General features: G+C 35.2%; 1 protein-coding gene across 1 annotated transcript in view; it reads right to left on the bottom strand.

The window, feature by feature from the left end:
- Positions 1 to 18,732, bottom strand: part of LOC132944271 (phospholipid-transporting ATPase ABCA1) — a 39,067-nt gene extending 20,335 nt beyond the window's left edge. Inside the window, exon 1 of the mRNA XM_061013529.1 lies at positions 18,079 to 18,732. The gene's annotated coding sequence lies outside the window, so the exon portion shown is untranslated. The remainder of the gene's footprint in view (positions 1 to 18,078) is intronic.
- Between the last annotated feature and the right edge of the window lie 1,149 nt (positions 18,733 to 19,881).

A 19,881-nucleotide genomic window follows, 5' to 3' on the forward strand; every position in this document is an offset into this window, starting at 1 on the left:
ATTATTTCCATTATAATATTATAAGCCGATCGCCGTTATCGGGCAGCGGTTTATAATTTAATTTTTCTTATCCACACGCTGGACGAAAATGGAAGTACCTATATGATATTATATTAAAAAACATATACACGTATATTATATTATATATATATATGTTACCCTAGGAAATAAGTACGATTCATTCGCCCGGACGTAATGATAGAATAATAATTGCTAACAGTCGAAAACGGGTTTTTCGATTTTGACGCGGAATCGTAAATCCAAGCCGAACACACAAGCCTAGCTTACAGTTCAGGTGTTGTGCAACCTAACTTGCCTATATAATAATATTAACGTCTTCCTTATACGAACACACACACACATTCACACACAGAGGTTCGTACGTTCGAATAAATCTCGTACATGTCGAATACCAGTATAAAATGTACGATGCACTACAACACTCACTATTACTAAGCAGTAGGCACTAATTGCCGACCATTATCGTTACATATTTCCAATACGATATCAGAACAATAATAATATAATATGGAATCGAATGGTTATATCATTACAAGTGTTTGTTTTTCGATCGTCGGAATATCTGCACTGCTATACGAATATCGCATGATACATAGTAATACATGATATTATCATACCTATAGCACAGTATGCTCATTGTAAAGGGTCAAGTCAAAAACATGTACCTATCTAATTTTCCTTCACGGTCGTTAGGTCCGGCGCAAGCACCGTTCAATTTCGCGCTAGTCACCGGTTGACCTTCGGTCATCGACGTCGAACGGTGGACAATAAAAACTGCACGTCGTATACACGCACACACACACACACACATGTAAGTACAAACTATAAACACAAAATATTATAATGTTCGTGTATCATAAATAGTACGTACGTAGGTAAACCGCGTGCGCACACGTCGTCTCAGCGCCGATCGATTCAATGCGATTAATAAAACACGGTCTTGAACGCCGTTTATTCGTTTTGCGTATCATATTATATAGGAGGTACCTGTGCGCAAAACGACGTCGAAAAAGAAAGACGTTTCAGAGATCGGAATATTATTGTTTCAGGGGCGACCTCGTAGAGGGGTGGTGGGGGGGGGGGACGACGACACCGCGATGACCGAACTGTTACGACGAGTGGGTACGACCGACGGGCGGGAGTGGGCCGCCGCCTCCGCCTCCGCCGCTGCTTCTGTCGTCGTCGATATTGTCGCGTCGTCGTGTCAAACTGCGAGTGAAATCACACGTCGAGAGACAGCTGCTGCATCGACCAGCGCCGAGTTGTGATGCAGTGTGTCGTTTCGAAACGCGGTGCGATATCATTCACGACCGACGGTTACTATATGTTTTATGGCAATATATTTCATATCGCATTATATAAGATTATAAAAAATATATTATGTTAAACACCGCCGCTATAGTTGTACACCCGTACTGTCACAACGCATTGTTTTGCGATTCACTCGTCGTCGTAACCTCTGACACATCATGACGATATGGGTATTAGCAGGTACACATATATCACAGTAGCGCAACCGGTATGTTTTCGACCGGGGGCCTTCGTGTTTGGCGTGCCGAACGTTACTATTGCGAAACGTTCTCCACAGTTGTGTTATAATAATAACATTGTTGTTATCATAATGCGAAACTATTACAAAATCGTTATTGGTTGATCATTTATCCACAACACATAATATCTTATCCTAGATTAAATAACCATATTTAATAAATAATTTTACGCCGCCCGGGGGGAAAAGCAACGTCCGGACACGCCCGACCCCCGTGCACGTTGCAGCACCACCGACACATAATCATACAGCTCTATTATAATATAACTAGATCGGAGACTCACCCCCCCTCACTCCTTCCATCCCCGTTAGCTGCGGAAACCACCCTCTATAGGTTTGGTGAACCCCGTCGGATGTTATATCCGAAAAGATTTCGACACTCGAAACTTTCATTATTATTTTTTTCTTTCGGTCGCCATGGTAACATTGGTTATGGTTAAATGCTGAATAATTAAAAAAAAAAAACACATTTTTATATGATAATAGAGCTGATATTATGGACGTGTGGTCGTAATAGTATCCACTGTACGTGTTTTACCCGCGTACATTTTCGTACCAACTGTTATATTGTTGCGGTATGGAAGACGTTTAATACGCGTGCACGAATAAATAATAGTGATTTTTGAATTATTTTTCGTCTCTTCAAGCCTAATAATAATATAATACGTGTATAACATTATAATGTCTCATCGGGTTACACGCTTTTCCCCCGTTCGCGTGCCATATAATATCGCAATTTGCAGTTACCGTTTTGATGCAGATGCAGATATCACAATAATGACCAATAATATGACTATAACATTTAATCCATTTATGAAATATAAAATAATATGCACCGCCAACGGTGAAAATCGTGACGCCAAGTCGACCACATATACATTTTTATTTTCCACTATAGCCGTTTATTTCTGAAATCTCGACCGATCGGACGCGAGTTCGTTAGGTGTACCTAACAATAATAATAATAATAATAATGAGTAAGTGCAATGCAGTGAATGTGACACGCGACTTGCCGGGTTCTGCGTATGTGTAGGTTAGAACGGTATACCTTCATAATATCAAACGAGCGAATTATTACGCGTATTATCCAATCGCACAACTACAACTACTTATACATTAGTGTAGTCGTAGCGGGTACGTATATTATGATTATTATTATTATTATAGCATAATATTATTGTAGGTACATTATTATACAATATGATAGTTGCGGTAATCGGGGAAAAAAAAAATCGTGTGTGTCTGCGTATTTGTGCGCACAACCGAACCAGTTTCTGAGGCGGAAATGCGAGCTCGGAGGAGATCGTTACCGTTACGAATATAATATAATATAGGCGGGTAGGTGGGTAACTTACGTTCGGGAATGGGTTGATGAAACTAATATGAAATAAAAAAAAAAAAAAAACACGAAATATAATTACCACTACTTATATACGCGGTCGGCGCATGGACGTCATAATATCGTAGGTATATACATATATATATATATATCTCGTAAGGCGTGTGTGATGTAAACGAAAGTCGAAATCGTCCATCCGGCCGATGACTGCGGGAATTTCGCGACGAGAAATTAATATGATATTATTACGATTTGAATTATTATCGACGGAAATATGAAAATCCCGAACACGATAATATTATAATGTAGTTATGGCGCATGCAACGATAATAATATTATAATGGTATATATATTATTGTGACCACTGTAATAATAAAGGTTCGATACTGCCGTATGCGGGAGTGGGGAAACGACTATACGTTTATGTGAGACGTTAAGATATAATATAATATAATTATATTATTAGTATAATGTTATATATATATATATATCGGTGTCCTCATCGCGATCTGCGTACAAGGCGAATAATATTCCGTTGTCGATCCAGTTCGTCCAGACTTCGGACCAGCGCACGCATAACTTAAAGATATTATAAATGATATATACCTGTAACGGCACCGATGAGCCCCGATCAAGTCGGTCAAAATTAAAATAATTCAAGGCGAGGTCGAACGGATACACTGCAGCCGCGGATTCGGTAGCAAAAACATTATATTATATGTTTACAGTTTGAATTTAAAATAATTGAGTGTACGATTTTACATTATTACAAAAATTATATAATGTAATTTAATATTATAATATGCGTAAATCCTTGACACTTAAAACAATAAATTATTAATATAATGTCCGAGCACGTTTCACGGATACCGAAGTACAACAGGTCCGATCCGCTCAAATATCAATGTTTTTTTTTTCAAGTGAGGTTGTGTTGTTGATGGGGGGGGGGGGGGGGGGTAAGGGTGTTGTATTAAAAAAAAACCCGAAAGAATTCAACGCATAAAATAATCTTATAATACCTGTACAACTCATAGCTATATTATATAGGTAGGTACACGTATATTATACAAAAAAAACTCTGAAAACTCGATGAATCCACTTGTAATACGATAAGCGCATTCAGTTCTTCGCTAAAACTGTACAAACCGTCGAACATCATAAAATTTAATTTCTACGAATTATTATTGTGGTTGCACCAAACTATAATAATACTATGATCAATGTATGGGCATAATAATCAATATATATATTTCGAGTATATTTCTCGTAAAAAGTAACAGAACTAAATTAACTGAATGTATACAACAGCGGTATCCTACATTTATTGTATCTATACAGAGCACTTGAACGCAGTCGACGTTATTTACATTTTGTATACAACGATGATGACTAATAGATATTAAAATTTTCAATAATATATACAATCATAGTATTACCCGATAACGTCCGTAAAATAACAGAACACTGTAATACACGCGATGATGCCGTGGGGTTTTTAGTGTTTTATCACTTTAATAAACTATTAGCGAAGAACATTTTATTCGGAAAAAAAAATCATTTCCCGCAAAATGGCGTTAACGCGTGATTATTGTAAAATAAATGCTCATTATGTATCAATAATACCATATTATTATAGTTTTCATTATGCATTATAATGATATTATATATATGTTGCGGTTTGGCCAAGCAGACCACATTGCATTATTATACAATATTATATTATGTATAACAACGATACTGCAATATTCCAACCTATATGCATAATAATATTAAATAATTCTTATCGGTAATCCAAAGTCTTTTTCAGATGAAATTATGAAATTTACGTATACATTATTATGATTTGGTGCGAAATTGCACAACTGAAACAGCGGTATAATGTGTCATAAAACTACATTTTTTTTCTCTACGCTTGGTGAAATTTTTGTTTTTAACTGTGCAATACATCATTGCTTATTATTATTGTATGTGCCTACCTAGCTGTTATTATTGTTTTTTTTTTTATAAATAAATATCTAATCACGTACTATAATCCAAGTGTTTTATGCAATAAAAAATTATTATAATTGAGATATAAATATATATATTTACGATTCAATAAAATGTATGGTTTTTGCGAGGCACGCATTGTATTAATTTTCGTCGATATAGCCAGTAGTACATAAAAATGAAATATTTTAAACAAAGCCATATTAATCAATGGTGTTATTACTGTCGATTTTTTCACATAATTGAATAATGATATTAATTTATAGTGACGCTAAAAAATGCAACCGGCGCGGTGGTCGGTATGAAACCTTCCAAATAAATCCAAGTTAAGTGCGAGGCGTCGAACTAGATCGATCCCGAAAACTGAGAAGATTATGATAATTATAATATTACGGTTGTCAGTTCTTATAGGTTAAAGAAAATGCATTAACACGAATCGTACTTGGATAATATAATAATATTATAATGTCCTAAGATATGCCTAATTTAAATATTTTACAGCCTTATACGCCTATATACTGTGGGTATTGTGTTAAAATTTTTGAAATTTTCAGTTATCTAAACAAAACTATCGATTACAGTCGGCAAACTATCTCATAATGATTACACATGCATACTTTAGACTTAGCTGGCTATAGCGAGTTTTTAGCGAAATAGTTGTAATGCTGTTACGAAAGTATACTATCGTACTCGCCTGTTGTATATTACTACATTGTATATTATTACCTTTGTTGGTTTAAGTAATTTACATATTATAGGTATACATGTTTCGTGATTAATAACATTAGCTATAAATACCTATTACAGGGTTAGATTAAAATCAATGCTTATGTTATTATAGTTATTGATAAAGTGAACAGAACAATTTTAAAACGACAATTTATTTACCACATATTATACTCGTCTGATAAATAGCATTATAATAATATATATTCGTCAATATGATCCCGACAACAGTATAATATTGCTTGAAACATTGAAAAAAAAGTTAAATAAACTAGGTATTTAAGAAATTTAAAAACGACGCGCAAACGATACACATAAGTAAATGTTCACACACACACACACACACACACACACACACACACACATTATATTTGAATAGTTCAAGCTGCAGGTGTGGTGCATTTTGTTGACAATGATGTACCCAAAAACTATACAGATAAAAAGCGGCCATTATACTTTTGACCACTTTGTAGGTACTTATAATAATATTATATTATCACAAAAAAACAAACACATACTTATTCGCAACTCGTAAGAGATAATAACCGCTTCATTGACAGTTCCAACGAATCAAATTTATTTATTTTCTTTGCCAGTCTAGTGTAATATCATAGAATAACAAAATTTATGTAATATTTATAGTATTATGATTAACTACGTGCTATAATATACCGATGCGTTACAATTAACAATACGGACTACGCGCACCAGTCTCGTTTTGATCCTAGGCCGATCGATGTTAAGTTATGGACAGGTCGTATCTGGGCCATGTCCACCCGGGTCCACGCCAACGATAAAATAATTTTTATGTGTTTCCGTGACTGGATAACGCAACGGTAAAGTTATTTCCGATCGACAAACGCGAGGCCGATAACGGAATGCCACTAAAAGTGCTCGTATACAATATTTATAAAAAATAAATCGTATTGTGTGTGTAGCTGCAGGTATACGTAGGCATAATACAATATAGTTTCATGAAGCCGAACGGAGATTTTAACGCCCCGCGTCGACGTCCATCCCGCGGACCACACTCGACGAACTGTCACGTATTACGATAGTGATCGTTAAGAAGACACACGACGACTCGAAAGGACACATTGCCGACCGATATAGTTAACAGGAAAGGAGAAGAAAATGTGTTAAATAATAATAGTATAGGTAATAGTGTATAATGTACGAGTGATTTCGTGAACGTTTCAACGGCCAAAACACGACCTATTCGGTTTGTAAACGTATTATTAATAATTAACTTTTAAATGTTTATAATTATTATAATAACAATTAACAACATTACCATAATATTGTATATAGTTACAGAACGATTTACAAATACGACAACTCGACCAACGGATTTCTAAACGAAGTTTACGGAATCGATTAAATCGAAAACAATGGTTGCAATATTAAATATAATAAAATCACCACTACCGTTTGGGCGATTTACATAATATATATATTCGTTTTATGAGCATCAGAGCATGATAATAACCTACCCAAAATTATTTTTTCAAATATATCATTATTATTCATTAATTGTATAATGACCGAAATAGTTCTATAATCGATAGAATTCGTTCTTACATAATGCTGTGGCCCTGTGACAACACAAAAAATAATACATCATTCAAAATCGGTTTAATACAACTAACTAACCAAGTACATATTATACGTTGTTGACCTTAAATGTTGTGAAATATATCTACGCCATAAAACATATAAATACTGCATATTATAGATAGGTAGGTACCTAATATAGTACATAATATAATATACACACTTTACGGTAAAGTTCAGCGAGGGAAGAGTTAATTTAGTTTGTTTTTATTTTATTAAATTGAGTCCACTAAAAGTACGTTCCTATGGTAGACAATATGTGATTTCATGAATTACCCACAGCTAACATATCACCTAATATATAAAATGCATGTTGTGACCTGCAGTGACAAATACATAAAATCGATGGAGTAAAAAAAGATAAGAATATAGATTTCAGAACACAGCAGTAGTGATATTTAATATTTTTTATGTATAATATTAACAATAAATAAAATAAAACTTAATTAAAGTAATTATTGCCAGTCAATATTAATAAAAAAAAAAAGTATAAAAGTACTAGAATAACGAATGATAAACATGAAAACTAAACTATAATATTATCAAAACATAATATTATAAAAAAAACACGGTTTATAATGTATGAAAACGCCATATATTATTTGAAAACATTTTTAACTACACTAAAAATTAGATAAAATTAAAGGTCACAAGATATTTTTTCAGTCCAAGTCAATCAGACTTTGAGTTCAATTTTTGAAAGTGGTTTTTTGAATACCCACATTAACTGTTTGAAAGGAACTTGTTATACTTTATGTACATTATTGTACAATGTACATGTCTTAATCTTTTCCATTTCACTGGCTTAAATATTCAATGACTACTCGAAACGTGCCAATGCAACACCGTATGAGATTTTCGAATCAACGTGCTATTAAAATGAAAAGTCTGATTTCAAATTATTTTATTTGACATATTTTTTGGTGTTATTGAACTTTAGAGGAGTGCCTCGCATTAAACCTTATCAGTAAGGCTTAACTTTTGGAAAATGTACCCATACACACGATTATCTCGTCTTAGTATTATATATTGTTATCGAAAAGATAATTACGGTTTTCCCACGATCCTTGGCACCATCGATCAAAATATTATGTACACGAGTATACACGCACATTATCACGTGACTGCAATGACTAAATCGAATAATGCACTACCTCTAACTACTATAGTAAGTAATTGACGACAAGTGTTATCCCCCTTCTTTAAATGACCTCTTTTAATTCTAAGATGAATTAATATAAGTTGAACCCACGAAGAATAATAATAGTAATAATAATAATAATATTCTATTAACGGGATTATCTCCATTTCGGACGGGTGTCGTTGAAGTGAAAACGATTCCAATATTATTTTGAAGTTTTTAATTCTGACTATTCCAACTGTTATACTACCACTTGAGTCATTCGAATCTGTTTGGTGACTGTAATTAATTAAATTTTTTCGTTATCTCGGTTCAACTCATAATAGTGTTTATTTTTTGTTGAAAATCCACTTACCCGGCCTCACCAAACCACTTGCGTAGATAATGGCAAAACGCTCAAAGTTTTTGTTATAAGACGGACTATAACAATACATTGTAATATAGACAAGAGGCGATAAATTGACGAGACAAACTTAAATTCCTAAATATATATATAGTACAATATATCGTATATTATACGATCATACGAAGGTTGTATAACGTCACCGCGAGCTCCGGAATAAACCACTCCAGTACAAAATTAGTGATTACAGTTTGATGTTGGTTAAATGGACCTATATGTATAGTTTTGAACGGTGAAAAACGACGAAACAACTGAAATAGCTTAATGTAATTTATTTATACGCATCGTGCGTCACCGTTTTACGTGTAAATGCGTATCGTTACTTTAAAATAATATAATATATTATTATTATATGTACATAATATCTACCGTGTGCACTTCCATCGTGCTGCAGCGGAATTCCATATAAAACGAAAAACCGTCAACTATAAAATGTGTTATGTATGGTCGTTACCAGCTAGGTACCCCATAAATTCCATAGAAAGCGCGCAATTAGAGTTTGGATTCAAAAACACCAAACTCGATAAAGTTTAACAACAAAAATCATTATATAACACTTATTATATACGTACCTACGCGTAGTCTTCCTGTTAAATAATAATACACGCACACATATATGTATGCCATTCGAGGCGTATGGAAAACGCCGGAGACCGAACTTGCTCGTTAAAACAAACGTATAATTTTTAATACGTATAATATAACAAAACCGTCGGGGGAATTACTATGAATTGTAGGAACACATTATATAGTTACCAGACATCGTTCTCGACCACGAAAGACTGTACGTTGTACATTATAAATTCGTATACGAAAAATGTCTTAGGTAAACTGTATAATATATTATATTAAAATGAAATAATTATTAAAACATATTATTATTGTATTGTAACGGCAAACGGTTTTTTTTTTTTTTTTTTTTAACCTTTCCAATAAATAATCGTTCCTTTTTTAACGTCTTAACGCCGCCGCGCAATATGATGGTTGTATACGACGAACTAAGATAGGAGTTGCTATTGCAGCCTTGTACGATTTATGTCTGATGATATAGATACTATTTCAAATAATATTATATAGGAGCATAATCGAAAAAAAATTTCTTTACATGCGTGAACAACATGATTGTATTATTGAAATTAACTTAATAACTATACGATATAAAGATAACACATAAATTATTGTGTACGGCGATATTATTACTGTATATAATGATATTATTTATTGAAAAAGCGATTTAATTTATTATTATTGTACTCGATGCGCGTTATTTGTAAGGCTGCGTTTCAATAATGATGTACGCTAGAGTATTAGTCTTATAATAATCGGTCAGAAATATTCGTCATCACATCAATATCATATTAATAATAATGATAATATATTTTATTGTACGCTTGATAATATGTATATACCTAGGTATATCATGTGAAAAATAGATAGTAATATGTGATACGTTCAACAGTAACAAACTGCGCGACATTAGCAGCTCGCATCCATTGTTATAATATTAAATCACTAATCACATATCGTGCAACTAGGTATTATATATTATAATATTACTGTTGTAGTAGCCGTCTGTCAAACGATAAAAAAAATAAAAAACACAAATAATATAATATTGTATAGTGTTCGAAAATCGATAAAAAAAACGGAAAAACGAAACATCGCAGCGGCTGACTATAATACACGCGTTCGTCTCTCGTTTGCGAAACCGTCGTCGCGCGGCAGACGGACAACCGCCCGACGATGTGGTAACCGGGCACATAATATACGTGTACCTAGGTATGGGTATCGGTATAGGCCATACCGGAGAAACGTATTATTACGTGTGCGAGACAATGGCCGGCGCGCTCGTATATATATTATGTAGAGGAGGTACCTTGCGGAAAATACGAAGGACGAAAACTTTGAGATTGTCGTCGGCGGCGGCGAAGACGCGCGAGCGGGAAGGTGAGCCGAAAACAACCGTTTTGCCGAGTCGAGGACAAGTCGCAGCGGCGGCTGCGGGCGCAATATTGTGACTGACGTGTCTCTTGATCCACTCGTGTGTGTATATATTATAATATCGTCGCACATTATAATATATAGTCAAAGGCTAATGTCAGGGCCGTCCAGATCGCCGGTTCGCATAACATTATAATGGCTGTTGCTCAATATCGTACGCACAACCGTACTCACACGTATATGTAGTAGTTGAGGTGGTTTTTTTTTTTTCTTGATATTTTTCGTTTTGTCGGTCGCGTTCGGATATCACTGTTATTATATTATGATATATTGCTATAATATATTATCATCATAACGGAATTTGAGCGCCAGACGAAAACGCGTACCTATATATATATATATTATACACCTGTGCAATATTATAATATTATGTGCCATGTGGTTGAGGTTAAACGCGCCGACCGACCGACGGCGATTTATATAATAAATATATTATTCATTCGATATCGCCGTACGGTTTTTATTGCACGCATTATACCGCTCCGACGTATGTATAAATTTATAATATATTAACAATTAAATTAAATTTTCTTTGGTTTACAATATTATATAATATACACATATTATTTGTATTGTTTTATACGCGCTGATATGAAATAATAACGTGTGTTAAAGTTCAAAGACATATTGTTTCGAATATATATACTATTACATATTGGACTAAACGCTCTGCAGATTGTACACCTCGAGTATACGTCGACGTGACATTCGATTAAATAATAATAATATATTATATTACATTATTACAGTGAACATATTATATTATACTTTAGGTCAAACTTATTATGGCGAAATAACTAATTGACTTTTTGATAAATCATCCACGGAAATTTAATAAATAAACGAACAAACGATGGTTGTTAACGAATATGTATTCTTAATTATTATTCATACAAAGTAGGTACCTATCGGCTATCTGTGTAGGAAAAAAATGACTCTAACATATCATCGAACATTGAACTTGTAACAAACGAAAAATCATTAACTTTTTTTTACATTTCCGTAAATCCTCGTTATCGATAATAGGTAATGAGTAGGAGTTATATTCTAAGCCTTTACACGAATCACTTGTGTTATATGCTTATTTTTTTTTTTAAATGTATAACTTATCAAAGTCAATATAATTACCGTATATAGGTACGAACTACGAATAGCATAGGTATGCATTTTTGTGTAATAATTTACCACCGTAATAAATCGTTTTCAACCACACTATTATTTAAATTTTAACTAAATATAATATAATATATTATATTATTATTTATATGACATATAATAAATCTCTTCAAAAAGCTATGTAGGATAAATTCTTGTTAAAATATTGATTATAATTTATAATATATACCTACTTTATATAGCTTAGACACAAACACAACACTTTTCGGGTTCGCCTACTCGATTTGCCATATCATATTATTTTGGTTGACGATTTTCCATGCTCCAATTTTGTTTTGTTTGTATTTAATATAACGTCATAAAATATGTATTAAAGAGAGAAAAAAAATAGTCTCCCGAATATAACATCCTAATGACCCTATTCGCCTAGTCACGGGGACATAATCAGTTCACCAAACACGTACGCGTCTTTGATATCCATCGCAAAATGCGTACGTAACAAATTCTAGCCACAGACGACAGAGAGCACCATAAAAGTTCCGTACACTTCACACAATAATATAATACTGCACACAATAAATATTGTTCACATATAAAAAGATTTAAAAATAGCCTGGAGCTATTTTAGAGATGTATTAAATAATTATTCACCTAAACGCACCGATTAATCGAATGTTAGCATAGTGTAATCTTTTTAAATATTACTCGGAATTGTCAATATATGAGCTCGTCGTTGACTTATCGCTATTTTGTTCAGAAGTAAATACTCTAAATAAATCAAATATCGTCATCCAAATACTAATTGAAAATATTATTAATTGTTGAACACACACTTAGTGTTAATAAAAATATAATGGTTCTGACTTCTGATTGGATTTTTCACGTAGGAATCATCGAATCAATTTCAGACTACAAAAATTATAGGAGATAGATTAGGTAGTAGGTATATTTAATATTATCATATTATATCATTTTTTATTCTAGATGCCTATACTTTGTTCGTTTGAGAGACATTTTAGAACTAACAAGTAATAACGTATAGGTTTAGGTTAGGTTAGGTATCTACTTCTGCGAATGTTGATTAATTGTAAGTATTGTGAATCGCAAGTACCTATCGGTCGAAGTGGCTGAACATGACTGTTACTGACAATAATAATTATTAAAATGTTTCAAAAAATAATTTTTATATATATTTTTTATGACGATGTAAAATCAGTACCTATACCTACACACAATATACACATTACACTTGGCTGTATTTATAGTGTTTTAACGTCGTATAAAAATATATTATTGTGATTATGCCGTGATCGAAAGTATAATTGCTTTGCAATTATTTTTAATCACATTTTGTTTTTTTTTAATTTCAATTACAAATAATTTGACATTAAGATGATATCAAAAATAATAATAGTTGAATACATCTAAATATCTAATATTCTACACAGGCGGTTGTAGTGATTTCGAAGAGCGTCGATTCATAATAAATCAAAATGATAATAGTCCGTTTCGATTGTTTTTTTTTATGTTACGTGACAGATCCACTCGCGGGTTAGTCTAAATGTTATCATCTCTCGTGATAGACCTGTAATTATTAATTATTCTTGCAGCGGCAAAGACAGGCCTATTTTTACATCTCAATATAGTGCAAGTACCTAAATAATACGTTTACTATACGTACATGGATCGGACACACTTTTTAATAACGCTACAACATGCAATAGGACATAATAATCGATAAAGTTTTTTTTTAAATCTTTGTTAACAATACAAAAAGAAAAACGAAAAAAGAAAAAATAACAAACCATAACGTTAATCACGTTAATAGACCATTTATTTAACAGCAATTTTCTAAAATTCTTTAAAAACGCATTGTGTCTCTAGTGGACAATAATACGTGTAGACTACTATATATATAATGAATATATATACATACATACATCTATATATATATATATATTTATTGTCAATTATAAATCAACATATTTAAAAACCCAAGGTTTCGAAATTTTGAACCCTAATAATAGTAATAGGTGTTGTGCGTATATACTGATCTACGTCAATCAAATTGCGATTTTTACTACACACATACTCTATAGAAGTCTTGAAGAACGAGGGATTGACAAAATACAGGATCTGAGATGAAAACTTTCAACTTCGAAACACTATTTGGTTTAGGACGGGGAAACTGCAGAAGAGTAAAATCGGCTTTGAAAATCACAACAGGACGAGCTCGTCACGAGAAACAGTATCCAAAAGACTACGACTTCAACACATACAAACAATGCGCATTGATGACGTCGGACTAAAAGACTAAAGGACTTAACAATGCCAAATTTGAAAACTCGTCGAGTAGGTTAGGAACCGGTGGTTCGAAATCGGTTCAGAGAATAATCCATACGACATTCGTGAGAGAAATCACAGTAGACACGGCTTTGATAATAATTGTTGTCCAAACAGATAAAAATGGCAATTTAGAGCATTTATTTATTAATTTCCACAGAGATTGAAACGACGATCGGGCGGACAGACAATTTGTTCGAGTGATTAATTGTAATTTCGATCGACGGCTGTGTCGACGTACATTATAACAGTTACATATTACATTATCATAATATTATATTATAATATTATTATGAGTGTATGATAACGACAAAACCGCAATTAAACACGCAATCGTAGAAAAGTTTGGCGAACGATACAGATACTATATAATATTATAATGTGTATATACACTGAATTATATATTATTGCGACTCGCCCTTTACTAAAAAAAAAAATTATACTAAAATATTTTATTATGTTAACCACCTGCGGTAATATATTTTATAATATTATTATATATTTATATATATTTATATCGCACATGGCAGGTACACGCACAAACGCCCCGGCGTTCGACCAGAGACGACTTCCGCGTATACGAAAATTAATTATTGTAATAATATTACCGCAACATAATAGGTATGGTATCCTACCAATCTAAATCCAACTCACTGTAAAGCAGTAGTAAAATAATATAATAATATTACCATGTGGAATTATTATAGGAAACTCGTTTTTCGCGCACGATCTTCGCCGTGGCTTGCGCGCGTTCAATTTCGGACGCAATTAAAATTTCCACCGTGTCCGATGGGCACAGAGGCATACAACGCCTAGGTAGGATTCGCGCGACCATAATATAATGTGCGTTATATGCACATTACATAGTACTTACGTTGTGTGTGCGAATGCACCGACGCGTGTTAAGGAAATAATAATAATAATAATATGTGCATAATAATATTGTTATACCGCCGTAATACGCGCACTGCAATATACGTAATAACCGCAAAACGGTAGGCACATCGCTTCGTCAAAGAAAACGCGGCGCGCGTGGGGAACGCGTGTGCCATAATACGATTTAGGTATCAATGCTACCTGTTATGTGCATGCTATATACGTGCAGCGATGATTCCGTCCGGGTCCGAAAAACCTCGAGATCACGATACAATTTTCCTGGTCGATTTCCAGGCCGAGATTTCCTGCAAATCGATTTTCCCGTTCGATTTCGCGGGACCGATTATTACGATTCACGCGCCCGACGAGACTCGCGAATATCATATTAACTAAGGGGTTTTCGTGTCGAAACAATAACACGTATAATATTACGTCGCGGTGTTGGTGGCAGGGCTTACATTTTTCATACTATTCAAATCGATCTAATATAACCCAAACTATAATATTGTTATATTGTTGTGAAATCGCGTGGTGGGTCCTTTACAGTAGAGTTTTTTACCGAGTGCTCTCTCGGCGTTTCCGTTCCCCCGCACACTCTCGAAACCCACAATATCGCGCAGTCGTCAATCCTCGAAATGCCACACGCGCGCACCCTGCGCCACGTAATATTACGCCCCGACAGGAGTCTGATATCGTAGACGTATCTATGTCACGTTATAACGCAATATTTTCTCCCGCCGAACCGATAACCAACTTCGCGGATTTCCGGGGTCCACGTGCTACCCGCACCGGATCCGGGGTGTTTGAAATGACGCGCTGTGCACTCACGTCCATCTCGTTAAAACCTACACGTCGTCGGTACGACGACGATCGCAGTGGAAATCGTCTCTAATACGAGTACCGGAAAAACCTCGTTCGACGGACCCCAGAGACTATAGTACGCTCTTTTGCCCTGTCTTTCTCCCGATGTCACTATATCCGTCGTCACTCGTTAAGTATGACCACGTGTCACTGCTGCAGCATTACACCACATACACTCACGGGAGGCGTACGTGTGTATTCGTTCAAGTGCGTGTGTGCGACAGCGCTGAGTATTCCTTTGTGTGTGCGCGCGCGCGCGCTCGACGACGACGACGACGACAGTTAATTTGCAGAAAGTGAAGTGGAACGATTATGTTTGGGCCACACTAATCGTTTCGGATTTTGGCGAAATCAATAAATTAATGACGTGCACATTAGCGACCGGCTGGGGCATGTGTATACCTATGTACAGTGTAATAATTTTACATATTATAATATATAGGCATTCAGCATTTTTAATGAACATCGACGAGCGATCGCTGCAGTGAAAGCGTATCGTGTCAAAGTCAAACCGAATAATATCACAATGGGCGAAAAAGACAAAAAAAAAAAAAATAATAATAATAACATAATATTAATATCTACTACGTGGAACCCGCCGCCTATATGATAGTATAGTCGAGTATAGAGGTACCTATACCTACTGGCGCGCGAGCCAACAATTATGGCCCTTTTGTTTTCCTGTACCGAAAAATATAGTCGTGCAGAGATGACCCCGAGATGTTTTGGATTTTTTTTGTTTTTTAATTTGTTTGTTCGGTATTATTGTAATTTTTTTTTATTATTCGTACAATTAACTTTTCTGCGAAAACGTCACCACCGTGGACGACGGCACAGACATCGTAATAAATAATAATATTACAGCGACGAAAATATTATAATTGAATAGGTACTATCATATACGCTCGTCGTCGTCAAGTGAATTTCCGCGTCAATACTACATTATAATATTTGAAAGTCCGTACCTATTAGGTTTAACCAGATAATAATTATTATTATGCGCAAACGCGCGGTCCGTAATATAATATAACTACAATCTACCTATAATATTATGCACGAGATCAATGATTATTATTTATGTTTAGTACACCGTTTTCCGTGTACATTTCGATGTGATTCTGTGGGCAAGAATTACAAATATCTAAACAAATAAGATTCAGCCGACCAATAAGCAAACAGTGAAATAGATTTGTATTTTTTTTTATCGGAAAAAACTTAAATGCATTCAATTAATTTATCACGACGCACTTAACAATTATTTATCAAGCCATTAAAATAATACCGTTCATTAAATTATATTGAAATGCTATTATTTTGAGTAACACAGCATCGCACAACGATTTCGATTAATAAAGCAGCCTTAAATCTACACTTTTATTGTACATACGGTTTGCTGAGTGAGTGTTAAATGGCAACGAGGGGATAAGGGGAAAAAATTAGCGGACAATACAGTATACAACAATAGAGCTAAACCTTACGAAAACCGTGGTCCGGTTATCAAATACGGTGTCAATACAAAAGAGTCGTTATAATAATATTTGGACGCCTTTACGACACGCATACAAATCTTCTGGCACATGATAGGTACCTATTACAATTTGCAATGAATATAATATTATGAGACGAGAGAATAAAATATGTCTACTACCTAGTTTCTTTGATTCTGCACGCGCTTATGGTCAACATTTGAACTGTTATCGTAACTGAGTAATATTTCTAACCTATCAACGAATATACCATATATTTTGTATGTAGGTATATATAAATAGAATTGTACCGTTTTTGAATATCAGAAATTTATTGTAAGGTACACGTCATACACGATAAAAATATGTTACACGAGAACAAATATCACTATATAGGAGAAGAAAAGACAAGGAAAGAAGAGAAAGCCGAAATGCCGTGAAAAAGTGAAGACACCGCCGATAACGTGTACCTATATAATGGTTGGTGGTGTGTTTCTTCGAGCACAGCCGCGGCCCTTGTGTTAACGCTGGCTTACTCGAATCCGGTATCATTCGGGGGTGAGATTATCCACTACATGGTGCGTATGTACCACTTAACTACTGTTTATTTGATGATAATTTTTATATATTCACCTATAGAACCGTTATTGGTCGATGCAGTCCGGCGGTGAAGGGACAGTAAAACAATTATTCCTGGGCGTACGTGCAGGTGTCCGTGGCTGGCTGCGATGCTGGCACCAATAACAATACTCAAGACGGAAGTAAAATTAAAAAAAAAAAACAATTCAACAATTTAACGCGTCGTGGGCAGGGGTGCGTGACGAAATTTATAAGCGACGTGTATGTAACAAAAAAAATTTGCTTAAACGAGAAGAAAAAAGAAGACGAAAACGGTATAAGTATATAATTTACATAAAATTCGCGATCAGACGATACTAAAAAATAATAATAATAAAAAATCACATACGGCACAAAAACGAATGACGAAATATTTAAAAAATATATATATATATATATTTAATATATTATAATATAAATAACGACGATATCAGCAATATATTAATTATTATTAATAATAATAATAATAGTATATAATATATAATAACAATATGTAAGCGCGAGCGGGTGCATGTCGTGTGTGCGAAGAGAGCGCGATCCTTGCGCGGAACGACTACTGCTGATTTGCCCGCGACTACACGACGTACGACGGCTACGGCGGCGGCGGCGGCGGCGGTGGCGGTGTCGGCGGCAGCGGAGGTAACGTGTTGACGACGTGCCCGCGCAACGGAACTCATGCCGTCTCTATACTATACACTACAGAAATGAGATCTGACGGTGAACTCGCGAGGCGGTGGCGGCGCAACCGGTACGCACACACACGCGCACACACAACACGCACACACACATACGCGCACGCGTAGCGACACGGACGGACGGACGGACGTGTGTCGTATGTATTATTAATATATTATTATTATTATCATCGTAGATAAAAAAAAAAACATATATATATATATACATAGTATTTTAACTAAATGAATATTATATTAAACTCGCATAAGTGTGTAAGTGTGTATAATATTATTATTATCAAAGCGGCAGCGGACTTCCAATAGTATAATAATAATAATATGTGGTACGGCCGCGAGGGGGAGACGCGGAGTATAATATAACAGAAAGAGAGAGAGAGAGAGAATGTGTGTGTGTGTGTGAGAGAGAGAGAGAGGAGACTGCGACGGAGTCGGAGGGTGGCGGCGGGTGACTAAGCCGGCACCGTCGCGCGAGAGAGTGCGTGTGTGTGTGTTGGACGCGTATAATATAATATTGTTGTGGTACAGCAGCTATAAGTACGATGATAACAGTGGTATGGAAGACGGCGTTTTGTGTGGTATTATGACTGTTACCGCTTACGGCGGCGATTGCGCGTGAGATGTGCGCGGGCGTCGCGGCGAAGAGCCGCGACGAGGGTTGCAGGGATGCGCCGCGGACGCGTAGATCGCGACGTCATCATCCCCCCCCCCCCCGGTCGCTCCACCCCGAATAAAAAACCCCTCGGAACGACCGAAACGCATCGCGGTCCATGTGATTTTGTGTTATTTTTTTTTCTTCGAGTGCCGTCGATTTTTGCAACGTCACAATAATAATAATATTATATTCGCCGCTGTGGTAATTGGCACGCTCGTGCGTCAAACGAAGCGTAGAATCGACGAAAACCGTGGAAAAAAAATCTCGCATACCGTATTATCTGCCTCGTCCGACGACTGAAACGTTTTACGTTATACCACCGCACACGCCAACGGCTATATTATTATTATTATTATTATTATTATATATGTAATGCATATTATAACAATATTATAGTGTCGCGTCGGCTGAATTATTTGAATTTTTTTGTTCCGAGCCCCCGGCTGAGAGGGATTCCGACGCGGGATTACG

This window comes from Metopolophium dirhodum, chromosome 5, assembly GCF_019925205.1.
Source record: "Metopolophium dirhodum isolate CAU chromosome 5, ASM1992520v1, whole genome shotgun sequence".
Lineage (NCBI taxonomy): Eukaryota > Metazoa > Arthropoda > Insecta > Hemiptera > Aphididae > Metopolophium > Metopolophium dirhodum.